At 37.1% G+C, this 9,868-nt stretch overlaps 1 pseudogene; it reads left to right on the top strand.

Moving 5' to 3' along the window:
• The first annotated feature begins 3,442 nt into the window (after positions 1-3,442).
• The window catches only part of LOC112622579, a 39,082-nt pseudogene continuing 32,656 nt past the window's right edge, over positions 3,443-9,868 (top strand).

Genomic DNA, 9,868 nt, shown 5'->3' with positions numbered 1-9,868 from the left:
TTTGTGCTACATTGCTAGTCTTTTTCATTACCAAGATTAACTTCTTTTGTTAAAAAATATGAAAAGGGTAATTTACTTTGCAAGGTAATATAAAGATGAAGTGAGGTAATTTATTTGAAAGTGCTTTACGAATTGTCAATCACCATACAACATGGTATTATCAGTAATAGTAAATTGTAAGCCTCTTGAGAGTAAAATATACCTTTTACTGTGTGGCAGATTGTGCCTACTGATCATCTACCAGTTGCCTGCACCCTACATGCTCCTTTGTGCTTCTTTGCTAGCAGAATACTGGTCCCACAGTAGAGGCTAAATATGTCTAATATTCTTTTTCCTGTATCACTTGCAGCTAGAACCTGGGCAGCGGGCTCAATTTTGCCCAAGGAGTCCTGAGTGGAAAGCTGCTCTGTGATTTCTGGGATATATTTTGCTCTCTGGTTTTTTTAAATGCATGAAAATAACATTTTCTGTTTTCTGTTTTTGCTGTGGTTGCCAGGGACCATGATGGTAATCTTGCCACCCCAAGAGAAAAGCCAAAAGTGAGTGCCAGTTATCTAAGTGTGGCAGAGTGAAAAGGTGTAAGGAACATGGGCTCTTGTTCTATTGTTGAACTACTGCCTACACCCTGAAACTGCTTTGCCTCCAGAACTTTTGTTATAGAAGAAAATAACTGTTCTTATCAATTAAACCACTTTTAAGCTGCATATTCTGTTCCTTGTACCCCAAAGGATTCTACTTCTATTATATCCTTCACAGTGTCAAGGCCAGGTTTAGATTATTAAGTACTCCATGTTTGATTATAATTATATTTATTTTCTTCTCATGGTTTTGTAGAATGGGTACTAATATTCATCAACTCCTTGCAAAGGCAAAGAAATTATACCCCAAGAAAACATAGACACATTGATTGTTAAGATTACATGACCATGTCATTAGCAGGATGCCAGAGACCCAAGGCCTGAAATAAACAAGACTTAAATTGAAAGCAGAAATACTATAGGCAAGATAAAAAAGATCAATACAAATGAAAACTGTGATGGAGGACAGCTTCCAACTGTGCCTCTGCAGACTAGTAACAATGCAAAGCTTCATAACCTCTTGGGTAAATAGTTCTCATACTTCCATCTTGTGCTAATGTCTCTCTCATTTCTCTTTCTCATGTCTAAGGTCAATGTATCAAATTACATGATTTAATGGCCTACATTATCATTTAATTTCAATAGGATTGACCATATTTGTACTCAGAAATGCTCAAAATCATATGGACGCTTTCGAAGGAAATTTCCCTTAGAAAAATTCCAAGCTTATTATTAAGAACCGGTGTCACCCAATTAATCCATCTAAAATTGTTTATCAGGCTACAACCGTAATATAAATGGTACAAATACATTTTACCAGTTGGATAAATCTTCATGTTAAAACTGTGCTTTCTGATTATATCCTATCCAGCAATTAACTCTTAGCATGAAGAGAAAATAGAGCTTGAATGACTGACAAATGCACTTATCAAGTAATTGGACTGGCCTGGTTGTCAGTGGCTTAAAAAAATGTATGACCCATGAAATTTCTTAGTAGTGTAGTGATTGCCCAGGGTACCCGACCAAAACAAAGGCTCTGTTTTCAACTGCAGCTGGAGTATCATTTCAATATAAGGACAGAGTTCCTTACTCCTAAAGTGAAAAATGGAATTTCAGATGTGAAAGGGTTCAGCTTTTCTTCTCTCTGAATTGATATTGCTAACAAATTTAATATTCTTATTATCCAGTGTGGAGACACAATTATCAAAGCGAGGCACATTGTTAAATTAGGCAAAGAAAGGTGTGAAACCAGGAAACATAGATGAGAATAAGAATTCAAATCTAATGAGTCTAACAACAGAGGAATCTGTTGCCTCATGCTGAGTAGCGAGAGAGCTCGTAGGAGTCTCTACCTATTACAAACTTGGATTTGGATAACGGCAAGAGTTGTGTAAAGGGAATTTGGAATTATTGGCAGTGCATCCCAGCAGTGTTAGCCTCTCAGGCGCCTCTGGTCATTTCAGCTCATCTGTAACAGTGAACAGCTGACAGCTGCCTCAATATTGTGTGCTACGTTGAAGGAGCTGCTATACCACAAATGGCCAGGAGAGGTCAGCATCAGAAGTACATGACGGCACTCCTGGATTTTCAGAAAAGCTGTGATAGCTGTAAGGAAATCAAAAGGAAAATATCTGCGAACTACTTATCTGATAAGGGTTTAATTTCCAAAATATGTAAGGAAATGTAAGGAATTCCTGTCACTAAATGCCATATATATATTATATTATAATCTATCTATCTAAATGATAGGCAAGGATTATAAACACAAAAGAATAAAAAAATAGGCAAGGACTGGAACAGAAATTTCTCCTATTGACATACAAACAGCCAACAGGTATATGAGATGCTCAACATTATTAATCGTTAGAACAATTAATATAAAATTATAATGAGATATTATTCATACCTGTTAGAATGTCATATATATAGATAGATAAGTGTTAGTGAGGATGTGAAGAAATTGGAACCCTTGCACATTGTTGGTGAGAATGTAAAATGGTGCAGCAGCTACAAAAAAACAGTGTGGAGTTAGGCAATCTAATATGCTTTCTGTGCTCTGAGGCCAGAAAAATCAAGGAAACAGCTTAGTACAGTAGATACTGCCTGGGATCTATACTCAGTAGATCTGGATTTCCATCTGGAGTCTACCCCCTTTTAAGGAATCATGTAACCTCTTTTAACATGAATTTTCTCACATACTGAAATAGGGTTCATAATATGTACTTCACAAAGTTATTACTAAATTATAAGTTTATTGTGGAAATGAGTTAAACATTTGGAAACCGGCCGGGCGCGGTGGCTCAAGCCTGTAATCCCAGCACTTTGGGAGGCCGAGATGGGCGGATCACGAGGTCAGGAGATCGAGACCATCCTGGCTAACACGGTGAAACCCCGTCTCTACTAAGAAATACAAAAAATAGCGGGCGAGGTGGCAGCGCCTGTAGTCCCAGCTACTCGGGAGGCTGAGGCCGGAGAATGGCGTGAACCCGGGAGGCGGAGCTTGCAGTGAGCTGAGATCCGGCCACTGCACTCCAGCCTGGGCGACAGCGCGAGACTCCGTCTCAGGAAAAAAAAAAAAAAAAAAAAAAAAAATTTGGAAACCAATGGGTACATATAAATTGATAAAAATATTTTTTTGGAAATTATAATAACTTTTCCTTTTCTAATAAAATGGAAATAAGCAAAATCATTAGAAAAAGGAGAAAACTGAGCAGCGATACCTATACAGATCCGGGTCTGGGTTACAAAACACAAAGCAAAACAACACTGACTCAATGGAATTTATTGACAGGACAATACATAGTTTTCTGAACTTAAGGGAAGGCTGAAGAGAGAGACTTGGAGGTGAACCAAAATTTGGAACGATGTCACAGCCAAAATTTCATCCTGTGAAAAGTTTTCTGATGCTGATGCTGGCTCCATTGTCACTGGATGTGGTTTCCAGGACATCAGTCCCCATAGCCACCAGCATCTTACCCTTAGACCCTCTGCTGTTGCTTGAGTCTCAACTTGATCATAGCTGCTCTGAGTAAACACTAATTTTTCCCTTTATTTATTTCAACAATGTTTCTGTAGTTTTTAGGGTGTATATTTTGCCCTTATATTAAATGTATTCCTTGCTGTTTAATTCTTTCTGATGTTATTGTAAGTCAATTATTTTCTTAATTCATTTTCAGATTGTCCATTGCTCGTGTATCGAAATAAAACTTCTTGTAGTCCACAAACTTGCTGAATGAATGTATTCATTCAAATGAATTTTTAAGTGATTTTTCTGGATTTTCTATATGAAAGACAATGATACTTGAAAATGGAGATAATTTTAGTCATTCCTTTTCAATCTGGTTGCCTTTCATTATCTTGCAAATTATACTGACTAGGACCGCCAATACAATGTTGAATAAAAGTGGCAAGAATAAACACTTTTTTCTTCTTCCTAGTCTTAGGGAAAAGCATTCAGTCTTTCTCCACAAGTATGATGTTAGCTTAGTTTATACGGTGCTATTTATCAGGTTGAGAATGTTGTGTACTATTCCTAGTTTATTGAGTGTTTTGTCATGAAGGGATTTTAGATTGTGTAAAATGCTTTTCTTCCTGAATCTAGTTAGATGATCATGTGGATTTTGTTCTTTATTTTACTGATATGATGTATTATACTTACTTTCAAATGTTAAACTACTTGTTCATGGTGTAAAATTTTTTTATATATTGTGACTGATTCTGTTGGTGTTTTATTAAAGTCTTAATTTTCTCCAAACGCGTATCATTCTCTCAAGGTTTGAAGGTTCCAATGTTCAAAATCTCAGTTGGGGCATCTATTGGTTGATTTTATGCCTGACACCCAGTGCTAGCTGCCAGAGGGCTGGAGAAGACAATCTTTCTTGTTTTGTAGGTAGTAAGAAATGGAGTCTGAGTCTCACCTTTACTTTAGGATTTAGGTTTCTCCTCAAACAGGAAAAATGTTTATTTACTAGACATCCAAAAATGACAAATGTTCATTACAACATTCCATACAAACATTCATGTTTTGTGTTATATATTTACATTCATATTTATAAGCACACAGTATAATTTCATGAAAGGGCAGCAGGATTTTTTATTTTATAAAGTAAATTGAATCATGCCCAGCTTTGCATTTTCACTTTGATGTGCAGCCTCTTTGGTGTCTCTGGGCTAACAATGTAGGCAAGGCCAGAGGTTTACTACCTAAGTTACAGATGCCTTTGGGAGCACGTTGGGTGATTTTTGGTGTGATATATTTTAAGTACTAAAGCGCCTCCTTCTCTATTTTTCTTCTTAAAGCCAGTGCCTCCTGCTGGGTGAACATGGTAACAGCCCACCTCAGGAAAGTCAGAGGTCACTTTTCCCCCTGCTCCGTTCCCATGCTTCTGTATTAAATTTTCCTGTTCATACCATCCTTCTACTGTTGACACATGCACACAAGTGTACTGACAAAGTAAGAGTAAAGGCCTCACAACTCCCTGCATGGAATTTGGAAGCTGAGTCAGAAGGAGGTTAAGTGCCAAACCCTAGCTCTTCCAGCACAGTGAGAGCTCCCCAGAATTGAGGTGCTCATCCATGCTTGTGAATTGATTACCTTAAGCACCATGATTTAACACAACCCTGCCTTTCTACAGCAGCAGGGAGGGAGCAGGAAACTCTACATTGTGCCAAGCAGAATTAGCTTTTGAGTTTAGGTCACAAAAGTACCAGCCCTGGAACCGAGGATCTCTCCTGGTTACCCTTCAGCTTGCACTCTACTGAGGGAGAGGCATCACTGATAATTGGACACGTTACTTATTTGTGACAGGATAATGTTACTTAACATTCAGTCTGTCTCCAAGTGTGCTATTCAAGTGGATGAGCTCACTCTTTGATTACAGGGAAAAGACAAGATAAAGGTACTCTTACATTTTAAATTAAATCCCACATTTTTCTTGGAAATTAATTTAAAATGATCAAGTAAATATTTAACTGAGAAAATGTTTCTGAACTTTTGTGGGGAGACATCAGATAAGCATTTAGTCAACAAGCTGGAATAGGGGAATGGGGTCATGAATGAGCCAGGAGTGTGCCAGTGGCAGCTGAGAGACGTTGATCGAGACACCCTCTGAGAACAAATTGTGGGATTTATAAGCATTGTCACATCCCGAGGCACAGAATAGCGAAGTGGGAGACTGTGCAAACCCTTTTAAGGTTACTTAAAAATTTTTTTTTTGCAAACAGAGCCAAGTTCATGTTTAAGCTAATAGGAGGAGCTATACTATGAGAGAAAATATTTGCAAACTATGCATCTGACAAAGGACTAATATCAAGAATCTACAAGGAACTCAAGTAAGTTAACAAGAAAAAAACAACACCATTAAAAAGTGAACAAAACACACGAATAGAAAAATTTTTAAGAGTACATAAAAATGGTCAATAAGCATGTGAAAAAATAGCCAACATCACTGATCACCAAAGAAATGTAAATTAAAACCATAATATGATATTATCTTAAACCAGTCTGAATGGCCTTTATTAAAAAGTCAAGAAATACTATTATTTCTTGGCCACTGTTGGTATGAATGTAAATTAGTACAACCTCTATCAAAAACAGTATGGAGAGTTTTCAAAAATATAAAACCAGAACTACCATTCAATATAGCAATCCCACTACTGGGTATCTGCCCAAAGGGAAAAAACTCGTTACATTAAAAAGATATCTACACTGATACACTGATATGCTTATCATAGCCCTATTTACAACATCAAAGATGTGAAATTAACCTAAGGGTCCATCAACAGATGACTACATAGAGAAAATGTGGGGTGTGTGTGTGTATACACACACTATATATATGGTGATACACTATATATATCATGGAATACTATATATTTCACTATTTAGTGCTGAATGTATATATATATATAAAATATAAATACATGAACATTATATGTATATAATAGAATGCTACCCAGCCATAAAAAAGAATGAAAATACATCTTTGCAGCAACACAGATGGAACTGGAAGCCATTATCTTAAGTGAAACAACTCAGAAACATACAGTCAGATACCACATGTTCTCATTTATAAATAGGAGCTAAATAATGTATACACATGAACATATAGAGTGGAATAACAGATATTGGAGTCTTGGAATGGTGGGAGGGTGGGAAGGGGGTGAGGAATGGGAAATTGCTTAATAGATACAATGTACACTATTGGGCGATGGTTGCATTAATAGATCAGACCTCACTGCTACTCAATATATTCATGTAACAAAAGTGCACATGTACCTCCTGAATCTCTAAAAATAAGAAAATTTAAAAAAGAAATTTTCCTTCATGACAGCTATGGTAAAAGCACTAATAATGTGCCTCAAAATAGTCATTGTGTTCTCATGAAGAAAGAGCTCGTGAAGGCTTAATTAATTAAAGTGGGTAAAGTACCTAGTAAATGTCTTGGTGTATAGTAGTTGCTCAGCGAATTTTAGTTATTTTACTTTCCCCTTTCCCTTTCTCCTTTTCATACTCTCTCACTCACATTTTCCTGAAGAAAATAGGAGGCATGGCTGTGTGGCTTAGGGGGCATCTGTTGTTGCTAGACACCTAAAGATGGGGACATACATAAAAATGGAAATGGAAGTCCACTGAGGACAAGTTTATAATTTTCCTCTGATTTTGGGGGGCAGTATAAACAGTGTTTAAGACCCTGGAATTTGGAGTATGGAACTTAACCCTGATTCCTGCTAGCTGTGCGATCATGATAAACTAAGTGTCATCTGCAAATTATGATAACAATATCTATATCAACATATGTGCTGGAAGAACAAACATAACAAGATAACATATGTCAAGTACCTATTTCAGTACCTTGCACATGTTATGGTAGCTATTTAGAGCTTTGCTGAACACTGATCCTCCCTAATGGACACCCTGCCTCTTCTTTTGTGTGAACTTAGCATGCCCTTCCTTCTTGGATTCTTGTCCATGGGCCATAGGAAAATCATATTTTAATCCTATGTCTTCCAAAGTGCAATACTCTGAGCACTTAAGTTTGGAGAAAGAAAAAGGAGGAAAGAAGCAGCAGTTTGGTTGAGAAGGGAAGTGACTCGACAAGAATTGCTTAACCCATTGTTTTAAACTTGCAGGTTTCTTATTTATTTATTTATTCAATTTTTATTTTAGGTTCAGGTGGTACATGTGTAGGTTTGTCACATGGGTAAATTGCATGTCACTGAGGTTTGGTGTACAAATGATTTTTTCACCTTGGTAGCCATCAATATACCAGTTAGGTAGTTTTTTGATCTTCACCCTCGTCCAACCCTCCCTCATCAAAGGCCCCAATGTCTGTTGTTCCCTCTTACAACCATGTGTAAGGGTTGCTTAGCTTGGGATGCTTAGCTTGCAATGATGGAATGCTTAGCTCCCATATACAAGTGAGAGCTTTAGATATTTGGTCTGTTCCTGAATTAATTCACTGAGGATAATGGCCTCCAGCTGCATCCATGCTGCCGCAAAGGACATTTTAAGTACAATTTTTATTTTATGTCTTAGATTATAGGAAAATTGAAATGGTGGTACAGAGAGTTCTCCTATTTCCCCTATTGTTAACACCTTACATTAGTACGGTACATTTGTTACAATTAACGGACCAATGTTGATATATAATGATTAACTAAAATCTATGTTCTATTCACATTTCCTCTGTTTTTACATAATACCCTTGTCTCTTTAGGCTCCTTTTGGCTATGAGATTTTCTTGGACTTTCCTTATTTTTGAGGAGCTTGACACCTTTGAGGACTACCATACAGATATCTTTTAGAATGTTCCTCAACTGAGATTTCTCTGATGTTTTCCTCATGATTAAATGGGGGTTACATATTTTGGGGAGGAGCACCAGAGCTGAAGACCATTTTCATCAAATCGTATCAAGGGTGCACACTGTCAACATGACTAATCATCGTTGATGTAGAGGACAGCAGGTACCCATCTGAGGGGACTGTAAGGGAACCAACATTCATTGAGCATGTAGTCAGGTCTGTTTTATTCATAATCCCATTTAACATTCACAACCACTTAAAGAGGTATGTTTTCATTATCACCATTTTGTAGTTGTAGAAACTGGCATGAGAGAAGTTGAAAAACTTTCTCACCCCAGCACACAAAATACAGACTTTGTATTTGGAAGACTCGGGTCTATCTGATCTAAAACTTCTTCTCTCCACTATACCATTTTGCCTTCTTTGTAATTATATAAGATTTAAAATGTTGGTTGAGATTTTATATAAATAAACTAAAGGTGTTGTGTGATGTGCTTTTTGGTAAATTGAGTAGGAAACATGCAGCTTCTTTGATATTGGATTCAGATGAGTATGTTATTGGGAGACACTTGTTGGTAATTTAGGGCCCACCTAAACTAATTTAGTCTTATGTGAGATTTATTTTATGAATTGAAGCTGATGAACAGACATGAAATGTCAGCAGACTGAGGTGAGCAAATACTGTACTCAGATGTAATATGCAGTTGCCATAAAATAAGTTTATTAGACTTGATCTGGATATTTGATGGATAATTTATGAAATACTCAGAGAAAACCCTCTGAGTTGTTCATGCCAGTCATTCTTTTGTATGAGGGATTTTATGGTGCCAAGAGTGAGAGTGGAAGGACTGACCATGAGTCACTATTTTAATGCTCTGGCACAATGTCCTGTGTCCCTGGCAGTATTAGTATGATCTTTGAGGCACTGATGTCCAGGGAACGTATGTATACATGAATTTCAGAACCTCATTTCTTTCTAGGCCAGATGCACTAGTGTTTACACATTTTAAAGTATTGGTTATAAAATAGAAAAGTGTCTCATCGAAATGCAAATCAAAACCACAATGAGATACCATCTCACACCAGTTAGAATGGCAATCATTAAAAAGTCAGGAAACAACAGGTGCTGGAGAGGATGTGGAGAAATAGGAACACTTTTACACTGTTGGTGGGATTGTAAACTAGTTCAACCATTATGGAAAACAGTGTGGCGATTCCTCAAGGATCTAGAACTAGAATTACCATATGACCCAGCCATCCCATTACTGGGTATATACCCAAAGGATTATAAATCATGCTGCTATAAAGACACATGCACACGTATGTTTATTGCAGCACTATTCACAATAGCAAAGACTTGGAATCAACCCAAATGTCCATCAGTGATAGACTGGATTAAGAAAATGTGGTACATACACACCATGGAATACTATGCAGCCATAAAAATGGATGAGTTTGTGTCCTTTGTAGGGACATGGATGCAGCT

The sequence above is a fragment of the Theropithecus gelada genome, chromosome 4, assembly GCF_003255815.1.
Source record: "Theropithecus gelada isolate Dixy chromosome 4, Tgel_1.0, whole genome shotgun sequence".
Lineage (NCBI taxonomy): Eukaryota > Metazoa > Chordata > Mammalia > Primates > Cercopithecidae > Theropithecus > Theropithecus gelada.
This window is presented reverse-complemented; position numbering and strand designations above follow the sequence as displayed.